Source organism: Moschus berezovskii, chromosome 14, assembly GCF_049115385.1.
Source record: "Moschus berezovskii isolate FMDL1 chromosome 14, NW_MosBer_1.0, whole genome shotgun sequence".
NCBI classification, from domain to species: Eukaryota; Metazoa; Chordata; class Mammalia; order Artiodactyla; family Moschidae; genus Moschus; species Moschus berezovskii.
Genome location: NC_142473.1, coordinates 25,426,638 through 25,445,827, shown reverse-complemented (window position 1 = coordinate 25,445,827; position 19,190 = coordinate 25,426,638). Strand labels below are relative to the sequence as shown.

Sequence of the window (19,190 nt, the reverse complement as noted above, 5' to 3'; positions counted from 1 at the left end):
GCTGGTATACCAGATTCATATGTTGAGAAAGAACAACCTAAGATGTGAGCCTTCAACATGCGTACTAAATATCTTTGCTCACGTGAAGGGAAAACACATTTCTTTTTACTTTGTTCAAGATATTATATTCATTCAGTTGCATCTCACCATATGAATTCTTTAGAAATAATATTGAAATTAATATTGAAAAGCCCATAACTTTTGACCAAACGAGATGGTATATAATTTTTATTTTGCATACAGCAAACAACAGGATCTTGCAATGCCAGGTAGCCAAATTTAGAGGTTTACATTTGAATGAAATTTGCCAGTGTGCAACTTCCTGTAGCTAACACAGCAGCCTCACAGCTGCCCCGAAAGCCCCTCCATGAAAATGAGTTAATTTGAACTAATAGGTCACCATGATAGTAAAGTGATAAGATCAGGAGTTTCCCTTCATTACATTTATTGTCATTTTTATGACCCTATAATATTTTTAGGTGCCAGCCTGAAAATTGAAAGACCATGTGAAATGTACTAAACAAGAGGGCTGCAAGGAGTGTAAGATTTTTCATGATATATTTAAAAAATTCTGACTATATAGTCTGAAATTGTCTCTTTAAACTTGAAGATATTGCTACTAATGCTTAAATAAAAATCATAGTCCCTTCTGAATGGCTTGGATTCTTTTTCAAGCAATTCACAACATATTTAATATCTCACTGTCATCATATCTTTGATTGGGAGAGAGGTGAAGATGATGATATACTGAACATTTTAAAACCATGTTTTAATATCGGAATTGAGAACAACCATTAGTCAAACAATTTTTCTCCAACTTTGAAATGAATGTAAAGTCAATGCCAAGTATAATGTTGTTATCCTTTAAATAGGTACCCATGTTAGGATGGAATACCTTCTTTCTCCACAAGAAAATGGGCATAGAGAATTAGGTGCCTTAGCTAATGTCACAAGTATGTAGTAGAACCGGGGCATTCTGATTGGTGTGAACTCTTATGCAGTGACTCAACTATAACAAACTCATTCTAATAGGTCTTATTAATTTTGCAAAGTTTGAAAAAGGTTTTGATTTATGGACCAGTTATCTGAGTTACCTAGTAACTTAGTCATAAATATTGATAAGAGACGGGGAAGGCAATGGCACCCCACTCCAGTACTCTTGCCTGGAAAATCCCATGGACAGAGGAACCTGGTGGGCTGTAGTCCATGGGGTCGCGAAGAGTTGGACACGACTGAGCGACTTCACTTTCACTTTTCACTTTCATGCATTGGAGAAGGAAATGGCAACCCACTCCAGTGTTCTTGCCTGGAGAATCCCAGGGACGGGGGAGCCTGATGGGCTGCTGTCTATGGGGTCGCAGAGACGGACACGACTGAAGCAACTTAGCAGCAGCAGCAGTAGCATTGATAAGAGAAATGCTCCATAATGAATAGGAACTAGAGTTCTAAGCATCTACCATGTGCCAGATGCTTTATGTAATGTTATCTTATTATAAAGTAGATATTATCATCTCAATTTTACAAAAGAGGAAACCAAGCATCAGAAAAGTTAAATAATGTGTCCCAAATTATCTATCTTGTAAATTGCAGGACTAGGATTTAAACCCAAGCTCTCTGACTCTAAGGCTTATTCCCTCTCAAGCTCTCAGTGATGTAGCCAGTAGGTTCTGTGTACTAGCCCTTCCATCAAACCAAAGATATCTACTGGTACCTCTAATGTGCTAGGCACAATGTTGAATGTCTCAGGTACTAGAAAAAAATGCAACCAAAGGGCTTAGATTAGGATCTGCTTAGGGACATAAGCCATTTGCTATAGATTAAATATGGCCACAATTACTTTGCAGCTCTTCCCATCAATAATTGGCATCTATACCTCTACTGTCTTGAATCTGGGATGGTTTTGTGACTTGTTTTGGCTAGTAGAATGTGGACTAGCATTTTATGAATACCTACTTCATGCCAGACTCTGTGCCATGCACTTTGTATATATTAGTATGTGTTTCATCACTTTTAGTAATTAACATTTGTGTCCTTCATATACTCTGCATAATGCTAAGTGATTCACATTGTTTCATTAAAGCCTTGCCATTAACCAACGAAATAGACTGCTGTAAGTAATTATCTCTAGATTACAGATAAGAAAACTTACAGGCAGTGTGAAGACTGTCCAGGTCACGGAACTAGTGAGTGATTCAGGCTGATACTAGACCTGCTCGGGTTATGCATGTAGAGAGGGGAGGTTGGGTAAGGATGAAAGTAGCACTGGCGGTGAGCTGCAGTCCTGAGGGAAGTGACTGAACACATCACACTGTAGGTAACATATGAGTCCTGTTTTGAAGGATGACAGGAAATCAGTAAGCAGATACGATAAGGGGTCGCGCCGTTGAGGGGCAAAGCAAAGGCTCAGATGTGTGGACAGCATGTCACAGATGTGGAAATATGCAGACAGGAAAGCTGGAGGAAGGAGCAAGTGCCAGGTTATAAAGAGCATTTTTTGAGCCAGGCTGAAGGAACTTGGACTTTGTCCACCAACAGGAAGTGGTTCTTTAGACGGCTATTAGCAGTGTAGACATATTGAAAGTGGCAATCTAGGAAATTTAATCTGGGGCTGAAAATGATGGTCAGAAATGGTTGGTGCGGTGAGTGTATGGGCTGCTGGAGCTTCCCAGATCTGTGATACAGGTCTGACGGGCTCTCGGTGGGGCGGGGTTGGGAAGGCCAGCAGGTGACGTTTATATCCACCTCTATTTGGCTTTGTGTTGGAGCCTGGTGAAGGCTGATACTCGCCCTGTGGGTGCTAAAGGCTGCTGGCCACCTGTCCCAGTTGTACCAGTTCCCAGGGCTCTTTCTCTCTTTTCTTCTTTATCGCCAGCCTCCTCATTGATACCTGTGTGTAAAGAGGGGCCTGGCATGTCTCCCTCATAAGGCCCTATTTACAGAGGGAAAAAAACCCTATGTCTTTAAATGATTTAAGAGATCATTGTATAGGTCCAATCCTAAAGCCTGTAAGAATTTGTGAGGAAGTAATATTGAAACATATATCTTTAAAAACATTTGCCCTGCTTCTATAAAGCCTAGATTATACAGTATCTCACAAAGAAAGAGTTGATTTTGGGCACCTTATCTCCAATATCACTGTCTCAGGTGACAGTAGGGACTATGTAATTGACATAGGATGGAGACATGAAGGTATGAAGTGCTTTGCCTGATGCCTTCAAACATAGAGAGGTAAAATGAAGTAAAAGAGACCTGCTTAAATTTTCTCTTGGGAGAAGGGAATTCACCACAAGAACATTAGGCATTTTTGTAACAGTGCATGTAAATGACATAGATTTTGATATTGATTTCCTTGGTGCAACAACTTAGTTTTTCTATAATAAAAAGTCACAGAGAAATTCTGGAAGATTGCACATGACCCTGGGAAGTAGAACAAGTAGGCAGGGATGGTCATTAGACTTTAAAAAAAAATATGCTGTTTTATTAAGTTTGAAATTTTACCATGTGTTATTTTTGTAATTGAAACTAGTTAATAAAAATTAAAAACCAAAATTTAGGTCTTATATCTTTATTGTAGATTTTAAAATTAAAAAAAATCTGTGGTCCCAACTGCCTTACATTTCTGGTCTATGAACTATTTTATGCCCTTTGGAAAGTAACACTGTTATAGAATTCCAAACTTCTGACAGTTTCTTAAAATTTTACTGTTAAAACTTTCCTGCTTGGCACAAAATTATGTCCAGGCTGCCTCTGTGAGAAAGTTATTTCTGTTGCCTGAGTTACAGAATGAAACACATTTTTTTTTTTTTCACCCTTGGGTCTTGGCTTGCCTTTGTAGTGCTATTTGTATTTATGTATATCAATGGCTAAGTTAGAATGACAGGAATTACTGGGATGCACATTAATAAATGGTATCGTACATTTTGGTCAGAACGAAATGTGCAGAACTTCAGCTCTGCCAGATGGACTTGCCATGGCTGTTTCACTGAAAAACTTGATTACTTTTGCAAGCTGAGTAAAAGAATTCACCACCCGGAAATATTTTAAATTTCATGACATTAAAAACAACCACTACAGAACCAATAAGACAGCTGAAAAAAATAAGGTGCTTGCTAAAAGTTTGCCTTTATTAATATTATTAAAAAAAAAAAATGTCTGCAATTGTGAAGGAGCAGGTGGTTGGGTAGGGAACATGGACAGCCCTGGAAATGTGGCTCAGTTCTCCAAACAGGCAGGACTGTGGGCTAATTAAAGTCAAACAATGGGCCATTTTGAAAGCTTTAGATAAAACATTCATTCAAATGAATGCCAGGGATATAATGCGTACTTCTATATTCAAACATTGGCGTTTTGAGTTTACAGGGCATTGCCTGCTCAGAATATGTTTCTTTCTTTCTTTTTAAATTCTTTCTGGGCGCAGAAGGGAGTTAGTTGGCAATGTTAACAAGCAATATGCAAAGCACTGTGCTATGAGAGTGAGTGAAAGGTGTGGGGTGCATTCCCAGGGTAGACACTGCTTCCCTTTATCGATTACCATACGAACATTACAAATGAATGGATCCTTCCGCTGGCAATTCAGAAAAAAGTAACAAGGGCAAGTGAGATGTACTCCTTAAGGAAAAATCATATTTTTTCCTAAGAATTAAACATTCAAAGATGAAAAGAATAGGTACTTCTAAAATATTTTTTTTTAAGTAAGAAAAATAAAAAGCAGGAATTAGAAATTAGAAAAGCAGGAAGATACACATTGGGCCATCTGACGACCATTTGCTGTGCCCAGGCAAGCAGTAAATTCTTACTAAAACCAGACTACATTATAGGATGGGTTTATAAGAGTTGAAGAGATGGAAACTAATTTTTATGGTAAATTTTTAGAAATCATAAAAGAGCATGAAGATTTCTTGTAATAGCAGTGGTCCAGATAATTTGCACTTGGGCTTAGTCATTCAGTCATGTCCGAATCTTTGCAACCTCATGGACTGCAGCCCACCAGGCACCTCTGTCTGTGGGGATTCTGCAGGCAAGAATAATGGAGTGGGTTGCCATGCCCTCCTCCAGGGGATCTATCCAATCCAGGGATTGAACCCAGGTCTCCTGCATTGCAGGTGGATTCTTTACTGTCTGAGCCACCAGGGAAGCCCAGTTTGCACTTATGTCTTCAAAGCTTGAGATGCTTCTGACCAGAACATGGAATCAACAGAACATGCCTGTTCTCTGTTCTTGACTTGACAAGTCCAGAGAGGGCTGCGATGACTTTGATGTCTTCCTTGAATTTATAAATCTCAATTTATACTTAAAGCATGGAGGAGGGTAGGAGGGCATGGCAACCCAATATTCTTGTCTGTAGAACCCCATGGACAGAGGAGCCTTGAGGGCTGCAGTCCATAGGGTCATGCCAACTCAGACGGGATTGAGGCGACTTAGGATACAAGCACAAATCAGTTTGTGGGCTTATTTACACTCTGCCTCTTCCTTTCACTTAGAATTTTCACTGTTATTTAATACCACCATTAGAATATCAAAGAGAAATAACACAATATATATAAATTGCCCAAGTTTTAAAAAAGTTTGGAAATTATATCTTGATTATATCTGTCTTTAGCATAGAATTCTAAGAACCACCCAGGAAATGAGATTCTTGGTAGTCTGTCTCTCTCCATCTTTTACCATATATTCATAAGAAGATAAGAGCAGAAGGAAATTACCCTCCCCTTTCCTTACTAGTTATTTTATTTATTCAGTGTATGCATATGATCCTTTAGTGTGTACAACTGTGAGAGAGTGCTGGAACACCGTGTAGGTTGGGAGAACATCTAAGAGGTGGATGACCGGAGTGAACTGGTAAGCTGGGCATTTCCCTGAGCCTGGGGTCTCTTCCAGCCTTCAGAAAGGAGCTGAGATGGATCTCCTCCTCCTTGAGTGGGAGAGTGGTATATTACATCTTGTCCCAAGAGTGAGTCTTCCACTACCAGCTTCTCAGGTCAGGCCAGCAACTTTCAGAAAAAAATCAGACTTCAGCTGAAGGCAGAGCAGGGCAGCAGGCTTCAGGCAAGAAGAGGAGGTCAGAGTGAAATGGATTGGCTGAGGCAGACCTAGAGAGCTCAAGAAGAGCCACAGAGAGGCTTCTGTGAGGTCCGTGTGGAGTGCTTGGACTCTGGCTCTGGAAATGCTTTCCTCTTTTACAGGGAGGGTCAGGTGCCATGCAGAGCCCAGAACAAGGGTCCAGGAGAGGTGGGGGATGGCTGAGAGGAATGACACTCTGGTAGCAGGTTCTGGGATGGAGCTAGAGATAAGTTCTGGAAGGAAATTAAGTCCAGTTTCTTCCAAGATGTCTGGGGATCCAAGGAGAGGAAGGTCCTGGCTCTGGTTTGGACTCGGTGTGTCATCATCTGAGAGGTATACAGAATCACTGCAGGGACAGGAAGGGAGACAGACTTGTGGCTGAGAAGGCATGAAAGACATGATGGGGCAACGGCCTGTGTGGAGTGTGGAGGGTGAGCTCAGGACTGAGCGGAGGACCCGAAGCAAAGTGGTTATTTATTCCCAAAGCTCGTCATTCCTTGGACCAGAAGTGTAAACTTGAGAAGGCAATATGGTGGGTAAAATAAAGACTATGAAGTCCAACAAACCTGGTTTCAAATCTATGCTCCACTGATTCCTACCCGATTCTTAGTTTCCTCATCTAAAAAATAGATTATGAGCGTCGCCCTCTTAAAACTATTGTGCTCCTTGTTGATAAGTGAAATTTACTCTAAAATGAATAAATGAAAATATTTGTGACACCTTTACTTTGGAGCCTAGAAGAAATGTTAGGTATTATTATTAAGAGTTCTTATTTACCCCAAAGAAAATTGAGGGGACGGAAGAGGACTCAGGCCCAGAAGTCACCTCAACGGTTCTATCCGTGCCAATCTTTGACTAGATATTTAAGGTAGCGCAGAACATTTGCACTCCGTGTGATTGTTCTTGTGCCTTATGTGAGTTTTCTATTGCCTATTTCCCTTGCAAACTCAATTTGCAACTCTAGCTGAACTAGAAGAAAGGAGGTTTATCTTCTCAGAATAAAGAAGGGATTACAGCTTGGCTTTGGGTAGACCCATCAGGTTAGGGGTAGAGTGGAACACGTTCTGGGGTAGGGAAAATCTAGCAAAGCAGGAAGATAAACAGCTGTACCCAGTGGGGAGAAGGGGGACACATCAGAAACACTATGAGTACTGGTCCTCTCCCACCCATACCACTCATATGATTATATGATCCTTTGTAATTGAGGAAATGTAGACTGGACATGGAACAACAGACTGGTTCCAAATAGGAAAAGGAGTACGTCAAGGTTGTATATTGTCACCCTGCTTATTTAACTTCTATGCAGAGTACATCATGAGGAACGCTGGGCTGGAAGAAGCAGAAGCTGGAATCAAGACTTCTGGCAGAAATATCAATAACCTCAGATATGCAGATGACACCACTCTTATGGCAGAAAGTGAAGAGGAACTAAAAAGCCTCTTGATGAAAGTGAAAGAGGAGAGTGAAAAGGTTGGCTTGAAGCTCAGCATTCAGAAAACAAAGATCATGGCGTCTGGTCCCATCACTTCATGGGAAATAGGTGGAGAAACAGTGGAAACAGTGTCAGATTTTATTTTTTTTGGGCTCCAAAATCACTGCAGATGCTGATTGCAGCCATGAAATTAAAAGACGCTTACTCCTTGGAAGGAAAGTTATGACCAACCTAGATAGCATATTAAAAACAGAGACATTACTTTGCCAACCAAGGTCCATCTAGTCAAGGCTATGGTTTTTCCCGTGGTCATGTATGCATGTGAGAGTTGGACTGTGAATAAAGCTGATCGCCGAAGAATTGATAATTTTGAACTGTGGTGCTGGAGAAGACTCTTGAGAGTCCCTTGGACTGCAAGGAGATCCAACCAGTCCATTGTAAAGGAGATCAGTCCTGAGTGTTCATTGGAAGGACTGATGCTAAAGCTGAAGCTCCAATACTTTGGCCACCTCATGTGACGAGTTGACTCACTGGAAAAGACTCTGATGCTGGGAGGGATTGGGGGCAGGAGGAGAAGGGGATGACAGAGAATGAGATTGCTGGATGGCATAACCGACTCGATGGACATGAGTTTGAGTAAACTCTGGGTGTTGGTGATGGACAGGGAGGCCTGGCATGCTGTGATTCATGGGGTCACAAAGAGTCGGACATGACTGAGCGACTGAACTGAACTGACAGTCATCATACAGTTGGCAAATGGCAGTGCTGGGATTTGCATTCAGGTCATCTGGATCCAGAGTCCAAACTCTTCATCATGCTATGCTGCCTGTGTTTTAGATGAGAAACCCCTGTGAATCTAAGTGCTGAAGGTTCTCAGATGACGGAGTGATCTGAAACTTCAGCTCAAGGATGCTGGAATAGGAATATGAGCTAGTTCTCAGAGACTGAGATATATTTCAAACGTTTGAAATACAATTAGTAAAGAAGGAAGGGGATGGGATAAACTGTTAAAAGTTTGAGTATTAAAATTGAATACTGAAACAGGACCAACCAAACTCTACTTTTATTGACAAGGACAGAGGCCCAGAGAAGAGAAAGGAATTCCTGGAGACCACTGATAGCCAGAAGGAGGGGATTCAAACAGACCGAGGAGGGAGCAATTTCTTTTTTAATGCGAAAGAGAAGTCTCAGATGTGTTTTCCAAAGTTTCAGGGAAATCAAAGAAACTTTGAGATGCTATAACATGCAATTTATTTTCATTTTTTAATACTTCATGAGAAACTCAAATGCAAATCACAGATATGAACGTCATGTTTACATTTGGTGGTAACCGAAATGCGCATGTGACTGGTGCCACAAAACAGCAGCTGGGTATAGAACAAAACAAATCTCTAACTAGCAGTCCTGACGGAAAGACAGTTGTTGCAGATGGAGCTGGGCAATGTGCATCTGTTCTACAGTTAGAGGTCACCGACCTCTTGAGGAAGATCAAACACTTTCATATAATCTATGCCATAAACGTATTATATGACTTCCATTCACCTTCTGTTCTTCCAGTTTTTCCCATCAGTATGTACTATTGTCATGCTTCTTTTTGTGTTTACAATGTTTTACTTCCAAAAATAATCAGGAAACGGTGATTAACCAAGATAGCCAGCTGACAGTGCAGCCTTATCCTGTATGTTATTGATGTGGAGATTTTAGCAGCTAATTTAAGTGTAAGGATTCAGGAAAATACAGAAAAAGAAAATAACTGTAACTATTGATGCTTACTATTTGGAAAGCAGATACTTGAGTTTAATATAAAAAGGATCATGTCAAGTGGAAATAAGATTTTGGTCTGTGTATGTATATGATATATAATTCAAGGCTGTTCTAATCCAAATATATTTCTCACTTGGGATATAGCTCCTCAACATTTTTCTCAGTTTGGGTCTTCTAAAAACCATCAGGAGTCATCGCTTGTTTTTCCTCTGGTTTATGTAGAATATTAACTTAAAATCACTTTTGTATCTATTTCCTTATTGTTCTTCACTATAGCATTTTGATGAATGAGCAGAACAGGATAACTACTAGGATGTCCATAAACCAATAAAATAGAGTAAACATCAGACCCTGATTACCAAGCCCATCCTTAACCCCCCACTGCACTGTATTCCCCCACTCCACTACTCAGTTTTAACTCCAAGCTGAGCTCCATTTCCTACTTAGCAAGTTTAGAATTTTTTCCCCTCTTGCAACTGTTGTATATTCAATAATTTTAAATGAATCTTAATCATAGTTTGAGGAAAAATTGATCAGACAGTTCAATAGCCTGAAAACTGTTCACTGAATTTCAAAACAAAACGAAAAATTGTGGCTGTTAGATTTACTGCCTCTTCTTTTTTAAAAAAAATATGTGTTTATTTTAGCCAGGTTTATTTTTAAAATTTGATTAATTTTTAATTGGAGGATAATTATTTGCAATGTTGTGTTGGTTTCTGCATATATCAACATGAATCAGCCATAGGTATACATATGTCCCCACACTCTGGAGTCTCCCTCCCACCTCCCACCGCATCCTGCCCCTCTGGGTTGTCACAGAGCACAGGTTTGAGCTTCCTGTGTCATACAACAAATCCCCACTGGCTATCTAATTTAAATATGGTAATGTGTATGCTTCCATGTGGCTCTCTCAATTCGTCCCACCCTCTCCTTCCCCCGCTGTGTCCATAGGCTGTTCTCTATGCCTGTGTCTCTCTTCTGGTCCTGCACCAGTGCCATCTTTCTCGATTCCATATATATGCATTAATATACTATATTTGTTTTTCTCTTTCTGGCATTTCATTCTGTATAATAGTCTCTAGGTTCATCCACCTCATTTTTATGGCTGAGTATTATTCCATTGAATATATGTACCCCAGTTTTGTTATCCATTCATCTATCAATTCTTCTTCATTTAAATTTTACTAACTATAATGGAGAGTTCGCTGAAGTTTGCTGATATTGTTAAAATTTTTCAATGAACAGTTTTTATGAAATGTCGTTGAAATAGTGTAATTGAAAACAGTGCAACATAAACTTACATCAAAATTCTAAATACACATCTTTTGGTGCTAGAAGGTGGTGAGCAGCTCCTATTCTGAGTGTTCTAGTCGGAAATCTAGTAGTGTAGTAAGGAGTAACCCGGAAAAAATTTGAAAAGACAAAAAAGGAAGCAATTACTTAAAAACAGATATACATGATAATAGTTATGAAACCACAGGATTATGGCTAAATTGAACAGAATTTCAATCTTTGGTAAAAGTCTCTTTTGTGGCAAGAGATTTTTTCCTCTTTGATTCCTACTGCAAAAATGTGAAAACATTTCATAGTATCAAAAACAGATGTTCGTGAAGGAAACTGGGGTAAAGATGAGCCAACATAACCAATGTAAACTTATCCAAGGGCTGTCACAGAGAGCAGAACAGCAGTTTGGGCATCAGATAGATGCTTCCTAGAGAGTACTTATTTGAGAGACACAGTTTTTGTATTTGTGTACGAGTTTCCTAGGGTTACTGAAACAGATTATCACTACCTGGGTGGCTTAAAAACACCAAAATTTATTCTTTCCTACTCTGGGGGCCAGGAGTCCAAATCCAGGTGTTGGTCGGACTTGCTCCCTGCGGGACCTCGAGGGGAGCACCCACTCTGGGTCCTCCAGCTTTGGTGTCTGCCTGCCTTCCTTGTTACGTGATCACATGGCTCCAACTCTGCCTACTTGGTCACAGGCCACCTCCTCTCCTGTGTGTCTTCTCTTCTCACAGGATTTGCTGTAGAATCTTTTGGGTCTGTCTTCTGGCCTGCATGTGTGACTTCAGTCACATCTGACTCTTTGCAACCCTATGGACTGTAGCTCACCAGGCTCCTCTGTCCATGGGATTCTGCAGGCAAGAATACTGGAATGGGTTGCTGTGCCCTCATTCAGGGGATCTTCCCAACTCAGGGACGAAACCTATATTTCTTAAGTCTCCTGCATTGGTAAGTGGGTTCTTTACCACTAGTGTCATCTGCAAAGCCCTGTTTTTTGATCTTCGATGATATGTACAGTAAAACAGTATGGTAAGGCCTCCAATCTCCTCAAGTTATCCTTTGACTGGTTATTACCCACATTATCAGTAGCAAATTTTGAACACATGTAAGGATGACTTTCCTATCTGAACTTATCTAAAATATCAGACTCATTGTCACCTAGTGAACTGGGATGAGAAAGAGGATGGAGTGTCAGTATTACTCAAGCCATTTGAGCCCCAAATGTGCTGTCAGTAATGTGATTCTCCATGTTTCCTGCTCATTGAGTTGTGTTTACCACAAGGACAGAAAAAGTTAAGAGTTGGTGATTAATTATTATGCTATCTTTCTTGGAATATACAGATATTTTGGAAGAGTGGTTGAGATGAAACGTGAGCAAGTAGATGGTAAAATCAATTCGTGGAGATATCTAAAGTCCAAATAGTCACATATTAGAACTGTGTGCATTTCAATTATAAAACATTTAAAATATCTTTGAAATGAAGATGAGAGTAAGTTACTGGCAGTGAGACACTGAGTAGTATATGACAACAGGAAATTAGAGCTAAGTTCATACTACCTGTGTACTGGATGCTTGAGGAGAATGACCAGAGTCAGAGCTGTTTTGCCCCTTTCCTGTCCTTTCTATATGATATATTCTCTTCCGCTTTGATTTGCTTTGCATGTGCTGTGGTCTGAATGTTTGTGTCCTCCCTAAACTCACTTTGAAATCCTAGGGTCCCATGTGATTGTATTGTATTAGGAGGTGTGGCCTTTGGGAATCGACTGGGTCATGAGGGTGGAGCTCTTATGAATGGGATTAGTGCCCTTATAAAAGGGCTCTAGAGTGCTCCCTGTGCTCTTCCACCAAGTGAGGACACAATGAGAAGTCTGCAAACTGGAAAAGGGAAAGGGCCTTCACCAGAGCCTGACCATGCTGCAACCAAAACTTGGACCTCCAGCCTCCAGAACTGTTTTCTGTTCATAAGCTTGGCTTCCCAGGTGGCTCAGTGGTAAAGAATTTACCTGCAATGAGGAGACACAGGAGATTCAGATTCAATCCTTGGGTTGGGAAGATCCCCTGGAGGGGGAAATGACAACCCATTCCAGTAGTCTTGTCTGGAAAATCTCGTGGGCAGAAGAGCCTGGTGGGCTACAGTCCATGGGGGTCCAAAGAGTTGGACACAACTGAATACGCATGCACACAAGCTACCCCATCTAATCGACGGTATTTTGTCATGACAGTCCAAATGGATGAAGACTTCATGAATCAGAGATGATTCTACTCCAGTCCACATTGGTTTTTCCCTTTAAAAATGGTGTGGACTTGAGTATCAGAAGACTTGCTACTTGTTAACTGTAACCTGCAAATAATCCCTTCCCTTCTTTTGTCCTCAACTTTTTCAACTATAAAATGGAAAACCACGTCAAAATCAGTCTCGAAGGGCTAGTGTGTCTGTCAAATGAGATAACACACAGGAAGTGCACTTTAAACTGTGCTTATGTAAATAGTATCCCAGTCTTCATATCACGTGGCAATGCTACCTGATCTTTTGTCTTGAGCATTCAGTGTAGTGCTTGGTTATATGGTCTTATATTTTTAAAATACATAAGCATTTTTCCTTTCCACAGGTTATTTGATGTTTGATGGCACAGACCATGTATCACATGGTTCCTGTACCCACTTCTGTATAACATTCACAGTGTCACTGGGCCAGTTGCAATAGCTCAGCAAATTCTTATCTGGGTAGAGATAAGAAACTTGGCTGGGGGGAGGGAGTTTAATAGTTGTTCTTTGCTCTGTGGTTCTTATACTGCGATCTTATACTGTGATGTGCAAAGAAATCACTCAAGGAGCTTGTTAAAAATGACCATTCCCGGGCCCCAGCCCTATAATAACTCTGTGTTCGTAGACATGGTACAGGGACAAGGAGTCTGCATTTTAAAATTACAATATAATATGACTTATTATTATTTATATTTTTATGTCTTTTAAAAAAGCATCAAAAAAAAAAATAAAGAGAACACACTCAGTCACAGAGCTTAAAAAAATCATGTTAGGGAATTTTTAAATAAAAATATATTTACCTCCACCATTTGAATAAGAACCTCTTTGTCTTGTTATATAATTCTGTCTGGTACAGCGCCTTATCATTGTGTGTGTGTGTATCCATGACGATATCGAGGAGGAAGTTATGCCCTGACTCACACAGGGTAGATACACTATCAGCTCCTTGTATGTGGCATCATGCTCATTTTACTCTTATTGTCCCAACTGACCGTGCACCTGGAACTTTAGCAAGTTTTACAATCCTAGTGGTAGTGGTAGCCAAGCACTCCACATTGCATCCATGCAGCTGTGGTTCATTCAGAGTAGACTCTGAATTCTCTCTCTCTCTCAAGAGACTCAATTCATAGGGACACTTTTAACTCACAACCCAGATGATCCTGAGGAAGTTCTAGGAGAAACATGGTGCTAGAAGCAGACGAAAAGCCAATTATTCAGATTCCTGTTAATCAACTAAGCTCCATTTGTTGAACTAGAAGATAAGAGGAGGTTCCAAAGAAATGAAGACCCCAAAATAAAAGGGGTTCTTAGATGGCAGGAAATTGAATCTGAAGTCAGTTCACTTGAAACATGTCCCAGTAGTTTGACTCCTCAGCAGTGTTGAAGCTGGTGCTGATGTTCAGAGCAGAACACCCTGGAAGAACCAGTTTGCACTGAGTCCCAGCCCCTGTGCTTGGTGCTGTATGTGGCCCCCTCCTTTATTCTTGGTCATCTGTTCCCATGTCCTGACCCCAGCAATGCCCTGGGGGATGTTTGATATTCATGTTGTTATATTTTACCCAATAAGGTGAGTGATTATATACCCAACTTGATAGTCAACTGCTGTCTCCATTCAAAAATCACTGTTGGAGAATTTGGTGTAACTACTTAAACATTTTAGGTATAGGGTGGAGCTATTTATGAAGACAAGGGTGACAGGCAGAGATTTTAGATTTAAGACAACCCCTATCAGGATTTTAAAATCTGATTTTGCATGTTACAGAGAAGTTGTTTGTTCATAAGTTGTCTCTATCAGATTTAGAATAACATGGGGGTGAAGGTCTGCCTGCAGTGTGGGAGACCTGCGTTCAATCCCTGGGTCAGGAAGATGCCCTGGAGAAGGAAATGGCAGCTTACTCCAGTCTTCTTGCCTATAAAATCCCACGGATGGAGGAACCTGGCAGGCTATAGTCCATGGAGTTGCAGAGTTGGACACGAATGAGTGACTTCCGCTGCTATGGGTGAAGGTCAGCATTATTTCTACCAAATGAACCTTTGCTAGTTCCTGACTGGGGTAAATGGAAATGTCAGGATACATCATCCTTTCATGTCCATGAGCTGAAGTGGGCAACCTATAAATTCATAGAGCTCTTGGATTCCGACTGACAGATGTGCCATAATGCTAATAATAGTAATTATATAGTGTGTGTGCCAGTTAAATGGAGACCCCATGGACTGTAGCCCACCAGGCTCCTCTGTCCATGGAATTCTCCAGGCAAGAATACTGGAGTGGGTAGTCATTCCCTTTTCCAGGGGACCTTCCTGTTCCAGGGATTGAACCCAGGTCACCCGCATTACAGGCAGATTCTTTACCTTCTGAGCCACCAGGGAAGCCCTGGCTAACACTTGTTGTGGAGACTCAAGAGGTGAGAGACTGGTGTGAAGATAAAAGGAAGGGGAGACGGCTAGCCTTCAGAGAGGACTTAGCTCCCGAAGACTCCAGAAGGCGTGCAAGGGAGACTTACGTTGGCCCTTGAGCTGCTCGTCTGCCTGGACCGTCTTTCTGCCAGCAGGTCTTTGACCGTGTGCTTCACCCTCACTCCTTGATACACTCGCCTGCTGTAGTCTCCTGGGGCTCAAGCAAACGGAAGAGTGAGAGTCAGATGTAGGCGGCGTGAGTCGGTTCACCTCTCTAGGGACGTATTCAAGGGCTGATTTTTGTGATGCCATTTTCTTATTAGAATGGTAGGCTTGAATTTGAAGTGGTTTCAGCAGAGGTCATTTAGTCCTATTGCCTGGTCTCTGACAGAAACTGATCCAAGATTTGCTTAAGTGAAAGAAAGACTTCCCCTTCCTTTACACAACAGCTCCTCAAAGTGTCCTCTTTTCTGTATTCTTGATTTGCCAAGGTTTATTCCTGAAAGATTATAATTTATGCTCTAATTACAAGATCAAGGATTGGATGCAACTTGAAATCATGCTTAGGATATGATGCAAAGGTTGGATGTGCATGATTCAGATTACAGAGTGACATTCTTTTTGCATCATCCTCCTACCTGATGTGGGTGAACAGGTCAATTTAGCTGTTTTAAGAAGATAATGTTCTAAAGAAGGAAGTTATTTTTAATCTCTCCACTGCACTAATCCTTAATGTATTTTTATTTTTTAAAATTAATTAATTAATTTAGTTGCAACTAGTCTTAGTTTCAGCCTGTGGGATCTGCTTCCTTGACCAGGGATTGAATCTGGGGCCTCCTGCATAGAAAGTGTGGAGCTTTAGCCACTGGACAGCCAGGAAAGTCCCCTACTTAATGTATTTTTAATTTCTGAAATTAAATACAAGGCTACTTGTGTTATTTCATTTAGTTCACTTCACAGATGAAGAAACTGAGGTCTGGGGCTAAGTTATTTGAAAGGCTTCATAGCTGCTACTAAACAACTGAGCTAGGATCCAGATTTAGGTCATATTGTAGCTCTAATTACCAAAGATATCTTCACTTTTCACCATGATGAAATGACAGAGAGATAATTTCCCTGATGTTCTGAAATTGGCAGCACTGCTTCTATAAGCAGTGGCTTCATTGTTACTGAGGATGGTCAGGCAGGGACAGAAACACCTTTTGTCTGGAGTGTTATAGAAAGCGTTTAAGCACTGAATTAGCAGTTGAACTACAGGAATTACAAGATGTTTTCTAACTCTGAACTCCTTGTTCTATAGTAGGTTGGTTGGTTCCAATTAATTTTAGTTGAGGTGTTGCTGGCTTACCAGCACTTTCAGCTGGCACAGAACTCAGTATTAGTCTGTACAGCATAGAACCAAAAAATCTTCTCTAGTCTAGGATTGACTTATGAGTCAAATCTTATTACAAAAAGAATTAAAAAAAAGGAAAGAAAGAAAAAATCCAAACCAAAATGAGAGGTAAAGTGGACCGTTGGGTGAAAGAGGCCGCTGGCCTGGCAGTCATGCTTGCTGACTTCGTATGAGCCACTGACTTGGGAAAACTACAATTTCTCAGCCCTGTTTTTCTCATCCGTATAATGGGTATAATAATCTCTCTAAAACTGACTGCAAGATTTTATAAGATATGCATATGAAAATGTCGTGAAAAGTACCGAAGTAAATACAAAATGTCTGCACACAATGAGGGAGACAAAAAAAAAAAAAAAACAACTAGATTTCAAGACAATTTATCACTCAATTCAAATAAAGTTCACATGCAATCTGATTTCGGAAAAACAAAGTTATTTGACTGATCCTTTGGGTCTTATTTTGACAGGATTTGGTCTATATAGCTTTTATTTAAAGAGGCTTGGAGTATCTCTTTCAAATCAGCCTCAAATTGAAAGCTTACGGATTTTATTTTTGTTCCAAAGGAAGTGTTGCTCTTAGAATTGTGTCTGAGGCCTTATTTTGGGGGAAAACTCTAAGGGTACATTTATTCATCAATAATTTATTGAGTATTTTTTATGTGTCAGGCATTGTGTTAGAGCTGGGAATACAAAAGAACATGCTATCTTGTGGGAGGCAAGAAATACTCAGTTATAAGGCAGATGTGCTAAGTACAAGTACAAAAATATGCATGACCAGAATACTCAGAAAAACAGAGTGTGTCAATTCTTCATGAGCGTGGAGACGGATTCAGGGAAGGCAAGGTGATAGCAGAGGTAACAGGTGGGTATGAGGATAAATTGGCAAGAACAATCCAGGTATGGAGGGCAGCAGGACAAAGGCCTGGAGGCAAGACCAGAAGGAGGGAGAAAATGAAGTTGGGGAAAGGAAATGCATGGGCCTCAGTTATGAAGTTTCTCATAGGTAAAGGAGTTCGGACTTTACCCTGCCGGCAGTGAGCCATTGGAGGCTTCTGAGTATGGGGGTAGTGTGGTTAGATTTGCATTTGAGATAGACTTTTCTAACAGCTGTATGAAGGGTGGATTCAGATTTAAGAACCACAGAGCCACAGGGAGAACAGTCAGCAGGATTCCAGGATAATTCAGCCAAGAGATTGTGGGGTCTGAGTAAGGGTTGATAGGAGGGCAAGGAGAGGACAGCTTTGGAAATTATTATTTAGATGTAGGAGGGAAAGGGGAGGGAACATTCAAGGGTGATTCTCAGGCTTCCACCATGGGATTGGTCTGGGTATACAAGCTTCAGAGTCATCATAATGATAATAGTAATGAAACCAAGAAAGAGAATAAACTTTCTTGGAGTGTTTGCAAATTAGAACCAGGAAATGGCAACCCACTCCAGTGTTCTTGCCTGGAGAATCCCAGGGACGGGGGAGCCTGGTGGGCTTCCGTCTGTGGGGTCACACAGAGTCGGACACGACTGAAGTGACTCAGCAGCAGCAGCAGCAGCAGCCCTAGTGGTAAAGAACTCAGCTGCCAATGCAGGAGACAATCCCTGGGTGGGGAAGATCCCCTGGAGGAGGGCATGGCAATCCACACCAATATTCTTGCCTGGAGAATCCCATGGACAGAGGAGCCTGGAGGGCTACAGGTCACAAAGAGTCAGACATGACTGCAGCAATTCAGCACACATGCACCATGGTGCACACAGAGACCATATGCCTCTGCCGTGTTGGGATAAATGGGCCAGGCTACTCCCAACAGCTGAGAGGATCAATATTTTTTTTCCCTCTGCATTAATTTTATTTTCTTCTTCTTTTTTTAAAAATACTCTTTATTTTAATTGGAGGCTAATTACTTTACAATATCATAGTGGTTTTTTGCCATACATTGACTTGGATCAGCCAACCAGAGGGATGGGATGGGGAGGGATGTGGAAGGGGTGTTCAGGAAGATGAATATTTTGGGAACTCCTACAATGATGATTCCTGACCCACTGGTTGGGAAGCTGTAGACCAAACGATCAAAGATAGAAGCCTGGGGAATATCCACATTTGAAGAGCTATCAGAGGAGATGGAGGAATCCTAGTGAAAAAGAAATGGTCCAAGAAGAACCAGAAAAACAACAACAACAAGAGAATACGACATCACAGAATTTGAGGGAAGGAATTTTGAGAAAGAAGGGAAAAAATGAGATACAGAAGAATTGTCCAGGAAGATAAGAACCGCAAAACATCCATTGCTTTCACTCCAGTGGTTGGTGTTGACTTAGCAAGAGCAGTTTTGGGAGGGTGAGGTCACCAGAAGCCAGGTACTAATGTCGAAGGCAGAGGTGGAGACAGGGAGACCCCTTCTTGGAGTTTGAAGTAGAAAGGGAAACAAGAGGTTGGATGATCATTGGAGAGAACTACAGGGTCAAGGAGAGCTTTGCGTATGTTTCTGTATTCATTTAATGAATTCCTGGATAGGAGATATTTGAGAATATTTGAACAGGAAGAGGGAGGGACTGAAGATTTAGGAAAGATGGAAAAAATGATGGAAGGAGATCTTCAAGAG

General features: G+C 41.0%; 1 protein-coding gene across 1 annotated transcript in view; it reads right to left on the bottom strand.

Annotated features, from left to right (window-relative positions):
- The window catches only part of POU2AF2 (POU class 2 homeobox associating factor 2), a 30,161-nt gene extending 14,746 nt beyond the window's left edge, over positions 1-15,415 (bottom strand). The window contains exon 1 of the mRNA XM_055422476.2: positions 15,314-15,415. The gene's annotated coding sequence lies outside the window, so the exon portion shown is untranslated. The remainder of the gene's footprint in view (positions 1-15,313) is intronic.
- Positions 15,416-19,190: the final 3,775 nt, after the last annotated feature.